Consider the following 21,620-nt stretch of genomic DNA (forward strand, 5'->3'; position numbering starts at 1 on the left):
AATGGAAAAGATGGCAATATAAACAAAATGAAAAGAGTAGGAACAAAGCAACGAGCTCATAAAAAAAGGAACAAAGCTAAACAAATTGAAATCCTTGGGGCTTGTACAAAGGGGGACAGGCTAATCACATACCCAACTTCTGACACCGATTATGTAATTTCAAAACAAAGGTTTACACTTTTTAAACTGAAACCCAAATTCTAGAAATAAACAAAACAATTTATCATAACTTCACTCCAAAATACCAGTGGAAGAGGAAAAACATTTGTAAATAAGACCTTTCTCAGCAAAAACAAAAGCTTGAACTACCCCCGGTAAATTAGAAAAGGATAATGAGAACCAAAATATTAATTTTTTGGGCTTTGTGAATCTGGGTTTAATCTACCCGATCAGGAATTAATTTTTGGGCAGACGTAATAAAACGACCTTAGAAAACTAAGTCAGAGTACTTGAAGTCACTTTTCGGACAGTAAGGCATAAAGAAACAATTATGTTCGTACTTGAAACCTCATAAACATCATACTATTACTTTATTCAAAAAACTGCAAATTGCAGTAACTCATCACTTCCAACTTACTATGAATCTGACCACTAGTACGTTAACAATATTCTTTCTCCTAAAGCCACAAGTGTGTTTTTCATCTTACTGTGTTGGTTTTCTGCCTCGAGGTCACTTCGCTTTGGTAGATATATAGTTATTCATTTTACTAAATTGGGAACTTAATCTTATTTCAGGATGTTATTTTTATATGGAATCTTGATTCCACTACAAAAATAGGGAACTCGATTCTTTACTCAGATTATTTTTTTAAATATAAACCTTTATTGTACTAAATGGAGAACCTAACCTTATCAGGTTACATTTTTATAAATATGGATTTACATTTTAAAAGAGGGTAATTTGTCCTACGTCATTTGTTAAATTTTTTAAATAGTAAATCTTTATTTTCAGCGTGATTAGGGAAAGTGATCGTACCTCAGATTATGTATTTTAATAGTTTGTTTTATTTTACTAAATATGGAACTTAGGGCTCACTGTGAGTATGGTTTTTTTGTAATATGCAATCTTTATTTTACTAAATAGGGAAAAACGTAATCGCGGGTAAAAACCTGCTTTTCTCTTCAGGACTCAAAAATGGCCATGAATGTACCAAAGCATCATTACCCTCTTGAACGTCTGAGGAGAGGGGCTTTAGTGTGTCTGCCAGAGTTGCATTCAGATGGGAGTTCTGGGGGACTTGGTTAACATTCACGTTTATGTTTCAAAGGGAATTTCCTTTAAAAGGATTACGTTTGCTTACGTGGGGTGAAACCTGAATATTGAGAACATCTTACGATAGAATTACAAAGGAAGTCCTGTTAATTACGTCGTTTGCATTCTCGGCGGATACAGCACAATACGAAGTATAGTATACTCGCAGATTATAACGTCTTCTCTCTCTCTTTCTCTCTAGCTGTTCACATTACTAGAAAAAGGTATTCGAGTTCGTTTTCCATTCCGCTAATGATGGCATGATTGGTGAACAATGTGCCTGGTAGTTAGACGAATGAGGTGGGCTCTTAGGAGGAGTGATGAGGTATGAATATATTGATTTTAGTATAGGCCTAAAAAAAATGTAATGCAGGTCTAATAAATATTTTAAAATGGTTTTGATAGTATTGAGGTATGAATTATTTTGATTATAACCCGCCATGTATTTATTAACTTCACATTTTTTCTGGACAAATGATTAATCACAAAGAACGGCCAAGAGAGCATCATCCTATGTAAAAACACATTCACGCTATGAAACGCACTTTACTGAACAGGAAACCGTTATGTTAGCCATTTCATCTAATGAAAACGCTATTCTTCCTATGTTGTACCTGGCGACTGGGACGTTCAGATGTTCATTAAAAGCGATTCCCCGTTTCAGCGAAGGACGCTTTTGCGACTGGGATACTGCGGAGGTTCAACTGCCCCCAGTGTTAGCTCTTGTGATTTTTGAGATGATCTCCTGTAGGTAATTCCTTCTCTTCTTTATTCTTTAGAAATCTGAAGAAAAGAAACAGCTGCATGTTTCCAATGGAGTCTATCTGTGTGTTGTTTTAGACGCCTCAGTTTAAATTATTTCTTCCATCTCAGATCTCAAGGGGTACAAACGATAAGAATTATCATCCTTCTTGTATGGGCATTGCTGTCATATTTTGTGCGCTCTCTCTCTCTCTCTCTTCTCGGGAAAGGGGTCTATTTTTATCTCATTTTATTTTGTTAATATAATATATATATATATATATATATATATTATATATATACATATATATATATATAATATATACATATTCATAAAATTCTTAGGTGCACAACAACCAAATAAACATACAAAAGCCCATATACAATTTTGCAAATGATCAGAGCTGAATTAATAATAACAGAAAATAGGTCCTTCATTTTAAAGACACAATGTGCATAAAAAATAAAGGTAGTCAATTATACTCAAGTATGTGTACTTTATATATATATATATAGTATATACATATATATACTATATATATACTATATATATATATATATATCACCATACATACATATATATATATATATACTATATCTATATATATAATATATATAATTATATATATATATATAACATACATATATATATATAAATATATATATATTATATATATATATATAATATATATATTTATATTATATACATGTATGTATATATATATATATAGTATATATATTCTATATATATATATATATATATATATATATATATATACATTACATATAATATATATTATATATATATTATCTATATATATATATATATATATATATTATATATATCATGTATGTATATATATACATATTATATATATATATATATATTATATATATAATTACATATAATATAATATATTATATATATATTATATATCTAATATATATTATATATTATATATATATATATATATATATATATATGTGGAGTGGAGAATAATTGAGAAACTTTAAACCTTTACTTTGAAGAGTACTCACTCGGTATGATTCAAATGATAAAATATATTCTAACAGTTGAATCACTATATAACCGCCAAACTGACTTTTCTCTCTTGAAACCTCGGGACTTTGGACCACAAAGACCAGAGGTCGAGAAACATTGCTTCAATAAGGTGAGAACGGACAAAGGCCACTTTGGCTCAAAGGCTTTGGGTGGATGACGCGGATGCTTCTTCACCAGAGTTGCTGCCTGAGGACGGGAAAGGAAGTAGGCGGTGAAATTTGAGGACGGGTAGGTATGTTTATTGGTATGTGTGAGTGTGTCATGAGTGTGTGGTGTGTTGGGTACATGGAAGAGTTTAGAGCTAGATACCATGATTTTTTTTTTTTTTTCTGGATGAGGGAAAAGAACCATTGATGTTCATCAAAGACAGGAAAATGTGTATCTCATGGAACCTGCAGGAGACCAAAACTGGATTCTCTTCTCGATTTCCATGATGGGATGTTTCCGGTGTCTGAGGGACGGATTTGTGTCCTCAATAACAAAAGATGAAAAAAAAGGGGGCTCTGTTGCCAAGAAACCAGGTTCCGGTATGAGGCTGATTCCTGCAACGATGCAAAGTTCCTCTTGCTTATGTCCCGGTTTTAGTGAGTTCGGTCGTGATTGCATTTTTTATATGAAAAAGAAATGCAATGATCATTGCAATGGACCTTAGTTAGGATATTATAGTCGTTTATATCATTTCGAGCTTGTTCTGCTAAACTGAGCCTCATTTTATGAAACAATTTGTTGAAATCACACATATGCACAAGGCAACTACATTTACCATACATGAAATTATATATATGTATATTAATATGTATACTCCATATAATCTGACAAAATCCACGTAAGAAGGTGAGTGAAAAACTTGGACTTAGAATTAAGTACTTTCGTAAGTAATTGTACAATTCAAATTCACTGAAAAATACAGAATAAACTACGAAATACTTTGCTCTGTTCCAAGTCCGGTTTTCACTTGACTAATACGTGGATTTCGTTATATTCTCAAGCCACGCGTTCCCTTCATGTACTTGATATATATCATATATATATATACTATATAAATATATTATATATAATATATACATCATTATACATATACTATACATGTGTGTGTGCGTGTATATATATACATATAAGATATATGTATTGCATATTATATATATATTATATATATATTATATCTAATTATATATCTATATATATATCCATATATATAGATATAGAACATACATATATATATAGATATAATAATAGATATATATATGTCTATATATATATATATATAATATATAATATATATATATATACATTATTAAATTCGTTTGCCACAAGTATGTCCAAGCATTTATGGAGAGATTGGAACTTGGAAATATATATATATACATCGACATACAGATAGTAAAACATTATGTATACATACAAATACACATATACACCTCTAGGGAGTAGTTACCGTCAGTGCACCTAGTTCGGAGAAGTGTAGGCCTTCACTTGAGGTTCTTTGCAGTGAACACTTCAGCCCAAAGGTACAGACCACTTCATTCCTTTTATTGTACCTCCATTCCATATAGTCTTTCTTCCATCTACTGTCCTCAACTCTCTACGTAAATATGGATTCAAAGAGGTACAAATTTATTATTTAGGTATTAATATATATATATAATATATATATATATATATATCTATATAATATATATATATATATAAATATACTATTGTAGCTCTATGAATCCATCGTTACGCGAGGGTTGAGGACAGTAAGATGAAGACAAGACAATATGAATGGAGTAGGTACAATAAAAGGAATGAAAAGGGAGCTGCAGCTTGGGGCTGAAGGGGGTCACTGCAAAGAACCTTAAGTAATGCCTACATACAGCGCACGAGGTGTACTGACGGGCACTACTCCCACATGATGCTTATGTGTATCTGTATGTCTACATATGGTATCATATCTGTATTTGATGTAAGAATGTATAATGGAGATATGTTCCCCAAGTTACAAAATTCTATCCCAAAACTGACTCGGTCATACTTGTGCAACGATGGTTAATATTGATATTTGGGAGGTTTCGCCCCTGCCAAAGGGCCTCCTCAGGTGGGTTTTGCCTTCCCCTATTTGAAAAACAGGAAATGGAACATGGCACCCACGACCCCCCCTCCCTCCCTCCAGTTCGATGATGGAGGCATTAAACTACCGGGGTAGAGGTGCCTAATGGCTCGAAAACTGGATACCAGCCTTAAATTGGCCAAAATCCTGAGTTCCTTAAGGAGGGCCTAGTTAGATTAGGTTAGGCCAATACAAAAAGGCGGGCAGAAATCCAGTTCCCCCCCCCCCCCCTGATTGAAAACGGGGGAGGGGGGAGCATTAAACTTACCAGGGTAGAGGTGCCTATGGCTCGAACACTTGTATACCCCAGCTTAAATCGGCCTAAATACCTGAGATTTCCTTAAGGAGGCCTAGGTTAGATAGGTTAGGCCAATACCAAAAAAAAGGTGGGCCAGGAAATCCGCTTTCGATGACGGAGGCATTAAACTTACCAGGGTAGAGGTTGCCTATGGCTCGAAAAACTGGTATAACCAGCCTTAAAATTGGCCTACATACCAGAGGATTTCCTTAGGGGCCTAGGTTAGATTAGGTTCGGCCAATACCAAAAAGGTGGGCAGAAATCCAGCTTTCGATGACGAGCATTAACTTACCGAGGTTAGAGGTTGCCTATGGCTCGAAACTGGTATACCCAGCCTTTAAATTGGCCTAAATACCAGAAGATTTACTTAGAAGAAGAATAGGTTAGATTAGGTTAGGGCCAATAACAAAATGGTGGGGCAGAATCCAGTTTCGACGACGGAGGAATTAACTCTACCGGGGGTAGGGGTTGCCGAGGTCGAACGGTTATACCCAGCCTGAAATTGGCCGAATAACCAGAGATCTTCCTTAGAAGGGCCTAGCTTAGGTTAGGTTAAGCCAACACCAAAAAGGTGGGCAGAAGCCCAGTTCGATGACGGAGGCATTAAATTATCAGGTTTAGAGGTTGCATATGGCTCGAAAACTGGCATGCCCAGGCTTAAATTGGCCTCCTGAATACCACAGATTTCCTTAAGGAGGACTAAGGCTAGGTAGATTAGGACAAAAAACCAAAAAAGTGGCCAGAAAACCCTTGCTCAGCAGGAGAGAGGAGACAGATGCTTAACAGGCAAATTCGATGAGGAACTACATTCCCTCAAGGAATCATGCAGTGCTATGAGACGCAATTACCAGCTGCTATCGAACTTGCTCGGCTGTACCAACTATGGGATCAGAATCTGATGCCTCAAACCTCCTGCATCTGTATGAGGGGACACCACTCTTGTTGGTGATCTCCTCCAGTGTTTCCCTGGGATTCCATTGATTGCCTCACGGTGGAAATTCCTGGGGACCATCCAATTGACTGTCATTTCTACCTTCCATTTTCCTCAAGTCTCATTCAGTTGCAACTTTTCTCCCCGTGAATATTATCCAGTTTTTCTTCCTGGTCGTGTCGTGGGGCGCCGATTGTCGAGGCAGAGTTCTTGAAAGGCCTGAGAAGCTTCTGATCACCTCAGGCTGATCCGGTTCCAGATCGAAGAACGATACGTTTTCGCTATACTTTCCCTCCTTTTGGGGCCGTGGCATCCTCTTCAGCTTGTGGGCTCTTTTTCTCAAAAATACATCTCTTTTCCATCTTTAAAACCCTTTTCTTGACAGTTACAACAATTTCTCCTCTTACTTTTGCCCACTAGTAGCCTGACGACTCTTGGGCGATTCTTTGGGGACTTACAAGGCCTGAGAAGATGCTACTTTTCAATGTGGCTGATCAGGTGGAAGGACGAAAAGTGATTAGTTTCCTGCTGACCCTTCTCAGCCTTTTGAGTGTTCAGCATTACTTGCCAGCCTTGTGGGGGTTTCCTCTGTATTTTCTATAACTCTTACCTCTCTTTCAATCGCCCAGATGAATTTCGATACGGGGCTTGGTTTTCCTTCTTAAGCCCTTCTAGCCTCTTTTCAGACATGCGAAACAGATTCCCCAGATACTCGGTTTCTTAAGGTGTTGTTGTGCCGATGCTTCTTTGTCAGCTATTTCCTTGAGCAGCTGCATTCCTTTTCTGGGGAGGTCATCGATGCTCTTAGCCTTTCGTCTCTTCATGCCCTTTGGCTCTGAAGGGGTTCGTAAAACCAGAGAAGACGAGGTCATACTCTGATTCAGTTCCTTGTTGACTGTTGCGTACTAATGGTTTTGGCTGACCTTTCGGACACTTGCTTTCCTCTCTTCTTGGGCAGCTTGAATCTCTTCGAAAGAGTTACGATCTCTGCCTTGTTGTGGTCGTTTTTATTAGCGTGAGGTCTGAATAGTTTGTTCGATTTCCCAAAAAAACACCCTAAGCCTACTCTTCCTTCTGGATGGCGTCCATCTCTCTGCAGAGGCGTTCCATCTCAGGCTCTAGCTCCTCTTTCTGTCCTCAATGAGAAGATCGTTCTTCTTCCATAACTGTAATTCCTCAATTTCTTCCGATTCATAAAGAGAACATGGCTAGAGGACGACCCAATCTAGGTTTGAGGTCGTCATCTTCCAAGTCAATTATGCTCTCTCATTGCATACGAAATCTTTATCAGCAACGAAATGGCTCCAAGTCATACACACAGCAGAAAACACAGCAAATGTGACCAACCTTCTCAGTCATGAGAGTTTTAAGATACTGGAAAGATCCAAGATTAGAATATAAAACCTTTTCCAATTCCTTTTCAGATGTCGGACAGGGGGGGCACGATTTCGCACCGTTGTAGATCCGTCTGGACTTCAAAAAAGCTTCCAACCCGAGGGCAGAAAGGCAAGATCCGACGACAAGATACCGCAATCGGGAGAAGAAAGAGTCGATGGTGGTGCCTGAGAGAGATCTTTCCAAAATGCGGGGGATCCATATGAGTGTTCAGCGTCCTGTGAGTCAAAGCCACAACTAACGCTCGCATTCACCAAGCTGATGCAGAACCACCGCTTTCACGACGAGCGACGTTATTCAATCCAGTGGAAAACAGAGCTCCTAACAGAACGGCGACAATGACGAATACTTTCATGCACAATGCCTTTAAGTACAAATGAGGACAAACATTTTTCTAATGTGCAGATGACAGGACCTCCTAGTCCCTAGAATTCTGTTCGACTCGGAGCTTCTTGTATCTGAAGACTGAATTCCCCGGATTTTCTGAAGACGCGAGATGATTCCTGATTCTGGAGCGGGTTTCCGGGAATTCGGAAGGACAGGGATTCTTGCACTTTCGTCTGCTTTCCGATGCCCAGGCTTCAGACAAAAGACAGACTAGACAGGACAGATAGGACATAATTGCTGGAGGGACACTTCGGATACGCCCGAGTATCTCATGCCGTTTCCTTTCGCCTCTCTGAAGCCTCGGGAATCTCCGAAGACTCTTCCTGTTCCTCCTACCTTGAAGGCATCGCTGGTCCGACACTTCAGCACATAAGTGCGTCCATAAATTACAAATATAATAACTGTTGAAAAAGGAAAAAATTTGAAGATACGGTCATTGAAGCTGCACAGAATCTTACTGTTGGTTTTAATTGTGGAGGCCAACCTTCAGTTGTGTCTCTTTCATATATATATATACATATATATAAATATATATATATACAGCCTATATAGAATTATATACATGCTAATATAATATATATATACATATATATATACTATTTATAAATATATATACATATATCTATATATATTATAATATATATATATGATAAACATATATATATAATATATATATATAGACACATATATATACAATATATATATATAGATTAATATATATATATATATATATAAAAATATATAAAATATATATATATATCTATATATATAATATACATATATATATATATTCATAACACTATATATATATATAATATATAATATATATATATAAGATATATATACATATAATAAATATATACATATTTATATATCTATCTATATATACTATAATACTAGTATATATATATATTCATACACCATGCATACATATATGTATAAATACCACCATAAATACATCATATACATGGACTGTGGCGTTCTGGACTATAGTACATGAGAGATGAGGATGTGAGAAAATGGATTCCTGGGTCATTGTGTAGGTTATACCTTGTAGTTGTTGTGATGTGATGTGTAAATCTGTTGTGTTGTCCGCGCCACCTTAATATATATATATAATATATATATATAATATATAATATATAATATATATCTCTATATATATACTATATACTATATGTATATGTATATATATATATATATATATATATATATATATAATATGTATTATATATAGATAGATATATATATATATTACTATAATATATATATATTTATACATATATATTATACATATCTATCTCTCCCTCTCTTCTCTCTCTCTCCTCTCTCTCTCTCTCTCTCTCTATATATATATATATATTATATATACAGATATATACATATATATATAACATATTATAACACACACACATATAAGTTACGTTATACCCAATATATAAATGTAAATGTAATACATATTCTGTATAAAAATTTAAAGTATGAGGTAAATCCATAGATCTTTGTATGTGATTTGATAGCTTGTACTCGCCTAATTGAAAATCATTTAGGGAATAATAATTAACTATCTAATTGGCTTATTCATCTTTTTAATTCTCTCTCTCTCTCTCTCTCCTCTCCGCTCTCTCTCGCTCGCTATCCTATCTCCTTCCTTTCAGGAGAGTTCCCCACACTGTTCGGTTCGTCTGGTCCTCTCAAGGAAGGAGAAAACTTCATTAGGATTCGTAATTCAGTTGCCTCACTCACACTATATACATAACATATAATATGTAATGAATTCGAGATTTTGACAGAAATGAGCACCGGAACAAACATGAGATGAGTAAGACTCGTTCACACTTCTCACATCACCCGCACAAGTAAGTAGAACGCACACACTCATCACACTATCAGTTCAAAAATATGCAGCGTTTCCGTTTAATAAATGGACATAAAATTCTGTTCAAAAATAAATACCAATTATCGCCCTTTAATGAATAACATTTTAACTTGTACTGAACCTGAGAGCAGGGAAATTCCGATTCCAGTTCTCGTCCATGTTGAATCCCACAGTGGAAGAAATTACCGGGAATTCAGGGGAATGCCATTCCACATGGAAACAGGCTTCATTTTATCTGGGAACAGATCAAAAGAACCTCAGCAACTTCCAGTCCGCCTGTGTCCGGATAAGAAGTGTTTCAGCGTCCGGTTACAAAAGGACGCGTTTTGTCCTCTAACTTGCTCACAATCCCATACCCCCCCTCCAAATGAGAAGAAGAACGGATTCTTTTGTTGACTTGTTTACTTCGTCTTCTCTTCGCATTTTCTGCCTCATTCTGGGCTCGGTTGCAAGAGCAAGGTCCGGTTATGACGCCGAAGGCTTCGTGCAACATGGTGTTCCTTTTCCATTGTTTCGGGTTCTCTGGGTGGTCATGGATTGATTTTATTTTTTTTTCTTTCATTTTTTGAAGTATAAAGAAATACATTATCACTCGATGGACCTCGTATTGAGGTATTTCTCCTAGTCTGTATTTTGTGCGGTTTATTCTGCTAAATTCAGTCTGTTTTGTTTTTAATGAAAATTACGAAATGCTTATGTATGAAACAAGGGTTCAAACACATACACACATACATACATGCATAAGAATTTATGTAGTATGTAATATAGATATATATATATATATTATATATATATATATATACACCTCCTTATAACATATGTATGTATATATCATAATATATATATAGATAGATATTCCATATATCTAATATTATATCTCTCTCTCTCTACTAAGTAGCTTCTAAAGTGATGAGTGAGCAGGAGAGAAGCCCGTGGGAGTTTGTAGGGGCACTCCTTTCCCGTTGGGAGAACGAACAATCTCCCTTCCATGATGGCAGGAGGAGGAAAGGAAGGCTGCAATTAAGCCTCTTACTCGGGGGTCGGGGTTATGCGGGCAGCGATGCCTTTGTAAATCCCTCCCCTTTACTGACGTTCCTCATGAGAGGTGGACGATCAAGGATTCTTCTGGACTCGAATTTTCTGTCTAAAACTGAATCGTGGGAATCTCGTGATGATGAGGTTCATTCCAGATTACTACAATGACTCCATCAAAGGTCTTTTTCATCCATCTCAGGAGGAGAACATGAGTGTGGGTCCAAGTCCTAATGGGGGGATTTATTGTCCGTGAAGCGATACATATTTTCCAGGGAATTATTAATCATATATATTTACATATTTATGAGTATGAAAATAATATACGTATGTAGGTATAGATATATATATATATATATATATATAATACATATATATATATATATATAGACATATATATATAGATTATATCTATACTATTTATAATTAATATATAGATCAGCAGAGATATATCTATATATATATATATATATATATATATCATTATTACTATATTATTTAATACATATAAGATATATATATATCTATATACATATTAATATATATATATAGATATATATATATATTATACATATTATATATATAATTATATATATATATATATATATATATATATATCATTATATATATATTATATAATACAATATATATATATATTATATATATATCTATATATATATATGGTGTGGTGTGTGTGTGTGTGTGTTGGTGTGTGTGCTGTGTAGTGTGTGTGTGTGAATAGTTGATTTTATCAAACATATTCCTTTCTTTAAAGGGTTGGTAGCTTATGCAACCATATATGATATACATTTGTATTTACATATATATATATATATACTATATCATATATATATATATATATATATATATATATATATATATATGAAATCATATATGATACGCGTACATTTGTATATACATACATACATATATTTATATATATATATATATATATATTATATATATATATATATATATATATATATATATATATATATATATATATATATATTAAACTGTAGTCTTTCTATACAGACCACTCACAGCTTTTTCCTTCTGCTCTCAAACTTTTGACATCCCACGATTCATGCATTTATTGTCCGTCTTGAATTCGTCGCCCACAATTGAATCCTTCTACTTCACTGGAATCCAAAGAAACATTGAAATTATTATTAATCTTACTCTTATCTCTGTAACCTCTCACTTTATACCTTTTTCTCTCTCGGAGCCGTGGGCTTCATTGCAATCACAGTGACAGAACAATAGTGCCATCAAACTTGCAATGGCGTTACATAAACAGAGAGAGCAAGGAGGGAGAAAGTCCCATTCCAGAAGGGAAATAACAGAAGGGAACCTTCCTATTATTATTACCATGAGACGCTGCAAGAAAATGTCTGAACTCCTGGGATTGGGATAATACTTGCAAGATTACATCGACCATCAAACTTCAGGCAAGGAGATGGATGTGGATGATGTTATGCGTATGTGTGTATGTCAGTCCGTTTGTGTGTGTGTGAGAGAGAGAGAGAGAGAGAGAGAGAGAGAGAGAGAGAGAGAGAGAGAGGATGGGGTTTATACATCAGTAAAATAAACTCTTGCGCGAAAAATAAATATTTTGGGTTATTCTTTTGGAAAAAGAACCTCGTTTGTGCCATTGTTTCATATTTCACTTTGTTTCTATTTTTCTTTGTTTAATAAAAGGAGAAGTATGGAAGAATTTACTGAATAATATCTTGGAAACAATCCGGCGTTTTTTCGTATGCGACGCCAGTTTGCGTGAATGTATTAATCAGTCAGTCAATTAATCAGCAAGCAATTTCCATCGATTTGTAGAATCCTCCTCTGTCTGTTAGGAAAGAGTTGATGGACTTTGTCGCTTCTGGAAGGAATTCACACTTTTCTCTCTCCTGAGCTGCTTCTTCTTCGGGGCTGGGCAGGTTAATTGAGGCGTTGGGTTTCCTGTGCTATTTCTCTCTTATGTCACTCCTTCACTTGCACGAAAATAATTTGTAGTTGCTGTCTTGTTTTTGTTATTAGCCCCATAAATCTTGCTTATTATTTCTCGTTAACCACTACGTTACAATCCACTCTTTTCTCATTAACAACCCAAATCATGTAATATTCACTTTTAGTCCCGCAGCCCGGACCACTGAAATACAACGAACGAGATACCGACTGTAACCCCTACTGGTATTTAGGAGTAGACTTGTAAACTGTGAAACTAACCGTCTGCCGAAAATATAAGGGTGGCTTACTTAGCAAGCACCACTAATTGTTTGTTAGATTTTCGGTCTAGATCCAATATATGAGATACCAGATGAAACTATTATATAATATATCTGCAGACTCAACTGATTATAGAATGACCAGTGACAGACATTTTGGAGGGCGGGTTTCCCCTGAGAGACGAACTGAAAAGGGGGGTTAATTGGATCTAGATCCAACTTAGGAGAGACCGATTAAATTTACACTACAATAGCACTGCACATCCTAGAATACTATGGTGCTAATGACAGACATTTTATTGGGTGGTTACCCCCTGACAGACGCCCCACAACGAGTGGGGAGGGGGAGTGGGAGACAGGATCTGCATCCAACATGGAGATACCAAGTAAAATTTGTACTACAATAGTACTGCACATCCTAGAATGCTGTGGAGGTAATGACAGACATTTTAGTGGGTGGTTTCCCCCTGACAGACACACCCTAACAGGTGGGCAGGGGGAAGGGCAAGCCCTGATAATTAATGTCTAGACTAGTGTAGTAAGCTACTATTGATATATTTATTAAATATTTTTATCCTTTCTATATCCTTTATATTTATTTTACACAAAAATTATTTATTTGTTTCATATAAATAACAGTCATCTTTAGGCCCATAATAATTCGATCATATTATTTTGTCAAGCAAGCAACTGACTTCAATTATAGTATTCGCTTTAGTTTTGTTTACGAGATGAAATTTAATGTTGGGGTGGCTGGAAGACTGGTACCGTAAAGTAGCATTTAAGTTCTTATCATTATTAGAGTTATTGCTGTAAAATGTCTATGTACATAACATTTGTTAAATAGAGTAATACGCACCCATTAAATAGATAGTAATACATATGTAATATATACGCTATAGAGGGTACAGATCATAATAATTGCGCTATAGCCTACTCGGTTTGTTTTATCGAAGCAGGACTACCTTCTTTTGGTTTCAACTGACTTTCATACTAATGAAATCATGGATACATTTTTGTATTATCTCTTTTTTTTTTTTTTTTTTTAAACAATCTCTCCACAAACCAAGTTATTTCGAACATTTCCATTCTCTCAAGAAGATTATGAATAAATATAAGAACAAACTAGACCAAGAAAAAAAAAAATAATAATCACCTAGCATTAATGTAAAGAAAACAAGAGAAATGAAAAATTAGCACGATTGTGAATTTTTCTATCGTTAATTTTTAGTGAGTAAGTGTTTAGTGAATGTTTGTGAGTAAGTGTTTGATGAATGTTTAGGGTTTAGTGACTGTTTGATGTGTCAGTATTCAGTGAATGTGACTGTTTAATGTGTCAGTATTCAGTGAATGTTTACTTAGTCTTTAAGGTTTAGTGAATGTTTTGTGAATGATATTGAATGTTTATTGTGTAAGTATTCAGGGAATGTTTTGTCTTTAGGATTTTAGTAAATTTTTTGCGAATGTTAAGTGAACGTTTAGTGAATGTCTTGTGAATGTTAGTGTTTAGAAAATGTTTAGTGTGTAAGTGTTTATTGAGTTTTTAATGAGTGGATGTTCATTCACTGTTTAGTATTTAATAAGTATATAGGGTTTGGTAAGCATTTAGTATTTAACGAGTGCTTAGAATTTAGTGAGTGTTTAGTGTTTAATTAATGTTTAGGATTAAGTGAGTGTTTAGTGAATGTATACCGAGTGTTTGGGGTATAATGAGTATTTAGTGAATTTAGTGTTTTGAGTGTTTAGTGAGCATTTAGTGTATAGTGAGTGCCTAGTGAGTGTTGGGTATTCAGTGTGTTTTGTGTTATTGAGTGTGAGTGTATGTTAAGTGAGCGTGTGTGTGTGAGTGTATGTTAAGTGTGTGTGTGTGTGAGTGTATGTTAAGTGTGTGTGTGTGTGAGTGTGTGTAGTGAATGTTTGCAAGTGTGAGTGCTTACTGAGTAAGTGCATTGTGAGTGTTAGTGTTTAGTGATTGTACTACATAGTTAGTACTTCGCTACTGTATGCAAAGAAAGTCCTGTATTTACACAGGAACCATTTACGCTTGACACTGCTTAGATCCAAGAGCAGATGCTTAGGCCTTGACCACAATGGTTGGAGTGCTTAGGCCTGTTTTCGTAAGGTAATTTTTATCTGTGAAATTCGGTCGAATAATAATAATAATAATAATAATAATAATAATAATAATAATAATAATAATAATAATAATAATAATAATAAAATATGGTACTAAGAGCTGGACCGAGACCTTTCAATATGGCCTTCCAAAGTCACACTCTCTGCAGGGAGATCTCTACTCCAGTGATTGACGCCCTATGCCTTGCACACAGCTGACATATTTGCACATTCAGTTGTCCGATTTTTATGACTGTGATGGAGACGCATTATAAATCATATTACCAATGGTAAATACATTGAACAGACGTGAGGATATTATATGATGATAGTGCCTGTCTCAGTGTTGCCAATTGGTATGTGTTTACCCTCCAAACTGGGCATAAGACTTACACAAAACCGGGGAAAACAAAATGGGTGAAAATGTTTTAATGTTTATTGTTAGCCTATCCTGAACAATTCATTCACATTAGTTTCCAGTAATTATTTGTGTTGTGATACATCATCTCTTTGTGAATGTGCGGGTGTTAAAACGGCTCTCTACGATGAGACTTTGGTCTTAATATCAATCGAACTCCCATATCCGATAAAAATTTCATTTCATCCATACGAATCAACTGCAACTAAAGAACAATTCAGTTATGGTAAGACACGTTGGGCTACGAACCTCAACATGGCTGCAGTGCCCTAACTATAGAAAATCAAAGAAAATTACCAAAGACGCTATTAAAACGAGAATACTTATCGTACATTTCTTTTTTTTTTTTAGAGGAATTGAGAGTGGCACCATATGATTGGTTTAATTATTCCAAAATAGCTCAGCACACATACTTGTAGCGGTTGTCACTTGTGACCCCCTCCCATTCAGATAAAATACTACTTTGTGTGAAGTAATAACTCCACACCAAAGGACAGTGCTATATATATATATATATATATATATATATATATATATATATATATATATATATATATATATATATATATATATATATATATATATATATATATATATATATATATATATATATATATATTTGTGTGCGTGAAACTATAGAAAGTAGACCAGGCCTAGTAAGTCACATACGTAGTTTTTTATATGGATGTGCTGGAATTAATGAAGTGAAATATTCCTTACTTCAATAGGAATTTCAAAAAATAATTCCGGCCGTAATTCTTATACTGAAACATCACAACATTTCTTGAATTTTTTGCCTTTTACATTTTATCAGGCTGACGACTTTCAGATATTTGCCATATTTCTAATATTAATATTGCCTATGATAAATTTTGAATCTTTTCAAGGTGTCCCATCTCTCCCTTCCAATCGTAGGTTATGTCTGTGAAGGGATAACCACCCATTAAAATGTCTGGTTTTACCATCACAGCATTCTAGGATGTGCAGTGCTTTTGTAGTACAAATTTTAATTAGTATCTCCAATATTAGATGCAGATCCTGTTCCCCCTCCCCACTCACTGTGGGGTGTCTGTCTGGGGGTAACCACCCACTAAAATGTCTGTCATTACCACCACAGTACTCTATGATATGAAGTGCTATTGTAGTACAAATTTTACTTGGTATCTCCATGTTGGATGCAGATCCTGTCTCCCCCTCCCCCTCCCTCTCCCTACTCGTTGTGGGGCGTCTGTCAGGGGATAACCACCGAATAAAATATCTGTCATTACCATCACAGCATTCTAGGATGTGCAGTGCTATTATAGTGTAAATTTTACTCGGTATCTCCTAAGTTGGATCTAGATCCAATTAACCCCCCCTTTTCAGTTCGTCTCTCAGGGGAAACCCACCCTCCAAAATGTCTGTCACTGGTCATTCTATAATCAGTAGAGTCAGCAGATATATTATATAATAGTTTCATCTGGTATCTCATATAATGGATCTAGACCCAAAATCTAACAAGCAATTAGTGGTGCTTATTAAGTAAGCCACCCTTATATTTTCGGCAGACGGTCAGTTTCACAGTTTACAAGTCTAATCCTAAATACCAGTAGGGGTTACAGTCGGTATCTAGTTCGTTGTATTTCAGTGGTCCGGGCTGCCGCTCTATTTCTCGTTAACCTCCAAAGTCTTATTTCATTCTTTGTCACCTAACACCAAAATATTCTATCTATTTTCTCGTTAATTTCAAAATTCTCATTCATTCATTATCATTAACCGACAATTTTTTTTAGTCTTCCTCTTTAACTCAACAAATCTGTTTCTTATGTTTATATGCTTTTATATATGCATATATATATATATATATATATATATATATATATATATATATATATATATAATATATCTATATATATATATATATATATATATACACGTATAGTATATATATAATACAAAACCAAAATAGCATATACCACTGTTCCTACTCTCCAATTTATCATCACAACCACACGCCAACATACAACCCCCAAACGACAACCCCACTTTTCCCGTGAGGTTCAGAACCCAAACCCTTTACAACCTCCCTGAACTGAATTCGGCTTCAGAAGTCGAAAAACGTTGCTTGAAATAATAAGTAAAAATTCAATAAAATTAATGAGTTAAATTCATGATCATGGCAATGAACTCTTCAGACATCTGGAAGGGGAGGCGACCCTAGAAGCATCGAGCATTAAATGTCTCTTAGATGTTAATTGAACACAAATATATGAATATCCAAAGCGAAGCCAAATTGCTAAAAGCATCAGCGTCTGATGGAATCAGTTTACTGGATGTTGTAGGTGGAAGGTTCCGCTGAGTTTGTTAGGAAATGGTTAAGTGGCTTCCTTTAGAGGATTATTTATTCGAGTTTCGTTTTTATTTTCTCTACAGCAGTGGCGTCAGTTTGGGATATGGTGCAGAATGTTTACTCTAATATATATTTTCGGAGAGAATATATTGCAGCTTCATTAAATACAGATCGTAAAATGCAATCACATTATGACAATGGCTCCATCCACGTTTTGTGAAGTTTTTGTTAAAATGGAGACACAATATTTTGCCCTATACTGCTGGCAAACAGTCACAAACACACAAGCACACTACATTAAAATACCTCCACAAACCAGGAAAAATATAAAAACTAAATGTCAGTAAAAAAGTAAAAAAAAAAAAGAAAATCCACTAAGATCCACTTTTTTGTCAAATTTTTGTCAAAATTCTAACACAACTTTCTGTTGAATAATACTGACAAACAGACACATACAAACTTTCTTTAAAAATATGCCTCCATAGTCAAAGGAAAGAAAAGAATAAAATGAAAATGAAAAAAATCTAAAAAGAGATGAAACTATGCTACTAAGGCAGGTCCCATTTACGAATCGTGAAACGAAGGCGAAAGATTAAGCGTCAGGACATCGCTGAGAATTTTCCTTTTTTCAGTCCTTTTTTTTTTTTTTTTTTAAAGGGAATCCTTTAAAAATAAAGCTCTGCTTCCTCTCACGAATCCCATACCTTTATGTGGAATGGGTTTTTTCTTTCTTTCTTTCTTTCGTTTTTTGTGTTTCGTATATTGCCGTTTCTCTGCCTGAGTGCTCCGGGACTCTAAATCTGAACCTGGAAGGATTCGTATTTTTTTTATTTATTTATTTAATTAATGTTGATATATATATATATATATATATATATATATAAATATATATATATATATATATATATATATATATATATATATATATACTATATATATATATAGTATATATTTATATATATAGATATATATATATATATATATATATATATATATATATATATATATATATATATATATATATATATATATATATATATATATATTTAGCATATATTTATATCCTTTTCTTTATGAATCCCATTGAGCAAAACCATCGATTTCATGTTCGTTCGTGACAGACTTCTGAAATGACCAGACGATGAAGTCCAGAAGAGGGCTGAATGCCAGGTTCCAGAGGGTCTGGATGATTGAATATCCATTTGATGATTGGATGGAAATATGCCAGAACGTTTACATCTCTCTGTCTCTGTCTGTCTGTCTGTCTCTGTCTGAAATACCACGAGTCTTTATATAATCCTGAGTCAGGTATTGAGGCGAACTGATTAAAGAAGAGGCGAAAGTGCGTCTATAGATAACCTCCGATACTGGTCGACAAATGAACTGACTCTCCACTTTATAAATATAGCTGGAGAAAAAACATAAGTATGCTTTTTTGTCTCTGAGAACCTCTTATAACTTTTGACCTCGAAACTCTGTAAATTAAATAGATTTTAACATAGCAGTTGATATGATATTGACAATGAATGTCACACATTAAAATGAGTTTTTTTCAGTCACATTTCACTGCCATATTTTAATCATAACAAGTATTCAAATAGTGTCTGCAATAAAGTGTTTCAAGAAATAAGCATCGAAATCCTTTCACTCTGGAGACTTTCTCCTAATTGTATCTCAGATACAGATCGTATTATATCACTGACATCTTCTAGTTAAGCCCATTACTGATTGACCAACACGAATATTAGAATTGAAAGCAAATAGTATTAAAAGGAACGCAATTTGCAAAGCAAAATGAAACTTTATTGAAAAATAATTGATGTTCCTAAGTAAGCCGTTTCATTCCGAGTTTCATCTGCTGTGTTTGTAAATGCAAAGAAAAGTTAAATTTGGACTAAACTCGCCGAGGGAGTTACGTTAGTAAAATTGAATTTTGAAAGTTGAGAATACGAGGTGAATGATTATCTCGAGAGCTCTCCTGACGTGTTGAAAAAGAAAGGAAGACTGCGGCAGGAGGTGTTGGGAGCTAAATTGCGTTCTATATTAAAAGAATTTTAACCAGAATTCAATTTTCACAACCATGAATTTCTCTTCATTTTAGGTTTTATATAAGTACGTTTCAGAACCGCTTGCTCTGCTGCATTTGCGTGTTAGGATTTCGTGTCTATGATCAACTCAAATCTTTCCCTTTGACTTTATCGTAATATTTTATCATTCATTTGGCCTGAAAAATGTTGGACGTTCAGACCGTTACGTATCTACCACGTAGGGGGTAGTGCCATCAGTGCATCTCATGCGGTGCACTGTAGGCATTATTGAAGGTCCTTTGCAGAGTTCCTTCCTTTAGCCCCTACCTGCAACGCCTGTCATTCCTTTTACTGTACCTTCCTTCATATTCTCTTATTTCATCTTACTTTCATCAACCCTCTCCCAACAGTTGATTCATAGTGCAACTGCCTAGAGGAACCTCCTGTTACACCTCTCAAGCCTTTTGACCTTTGGCCTAAATTACATATTCTATTCACTTTATATATAATGGCTGGTCTTCACAAAGTCAATCCAGAATCGCTATTCAAGCTACTGTTGACTTTCCCCAGTGAGTTTCGTAGACAGAGAGAAAGGGACCTTTCATTCAGTTCTCGGTAAAAGTTGCAACTTTTCTTGTTGACCTCTAAGTCTCTGGTAGAATTGGATATGGTCCAGCTTCCAAAAGGCTTTCTGATTCTATTTACGTTTTGCGTGGTTAATGAGGGCGTATTAAAATGCTGTTCGGGAAAACTACTGACCATTTCAAGGCCTGCGGTGCATAGGTTTTCTTAAATGTCTTTTTAAATATCAACTATATCTTCTTGAAATTTGGCCCAAAATGTTTTTAGACCTTCAGCTAATGTATGGCATTAAACTAAGTATCTAAAATTATTAATAATGGCACTTTACTCTTGAACATTCCCAATTTTCTTTGGATTTGACAGACTTTCGGACACCGTTAACAAAATATGAATGAAAGTGTACCGTACTACGATTATGACGTATAGTGTTTTACATTTTTAAATTACTTTATGGATTATTGTTTTATGTATCCAAATTAGTTTATGCAATAAAGTTTATTTGTGTTTCATTATTTTGGAGATTATTATCACCTCTTTGGTTTATTTAGAGTATATATATACTGGAAAAAATACCCGCTGAAAATTAGAGGCACAGTAATTACAAGCTGTTCATGTGTGTTTATATTGTCGTCCGGCTTCCACCCGCCCATCCTGAACTCAATGCCATCGAGCAGGTATGGGCGCATACGAAGCTATATGTACGTTCATCGTTACGGCAATCCACCAGGGCAGACCTAAAGGCCAGATTGGAGGAAGCAAGGCTTGCTGTCACTAAACAGGTGTGGGAAGGAGCTGTCCAACGAAGTCAAGATTTCAAGAACGAATACTGGCTTACTGACAACGTCCGGGATTGCATA

Source organism: Macrobrachium nipponense, chromosome 34 (assembly GCF_015104395.2).
Source record: "Macrobrachium nipponense isolate FS-2020 chromosome 34, ASM1510439v2, whole genome shotgun sequence".
NCBI classification, from domain to species: Eukaryota; Metazoa; Arthropoda; class Malacostraca; order Decapoda; family Palaemonidae; genus Macrobrachium; species Macrobrachium nipponense.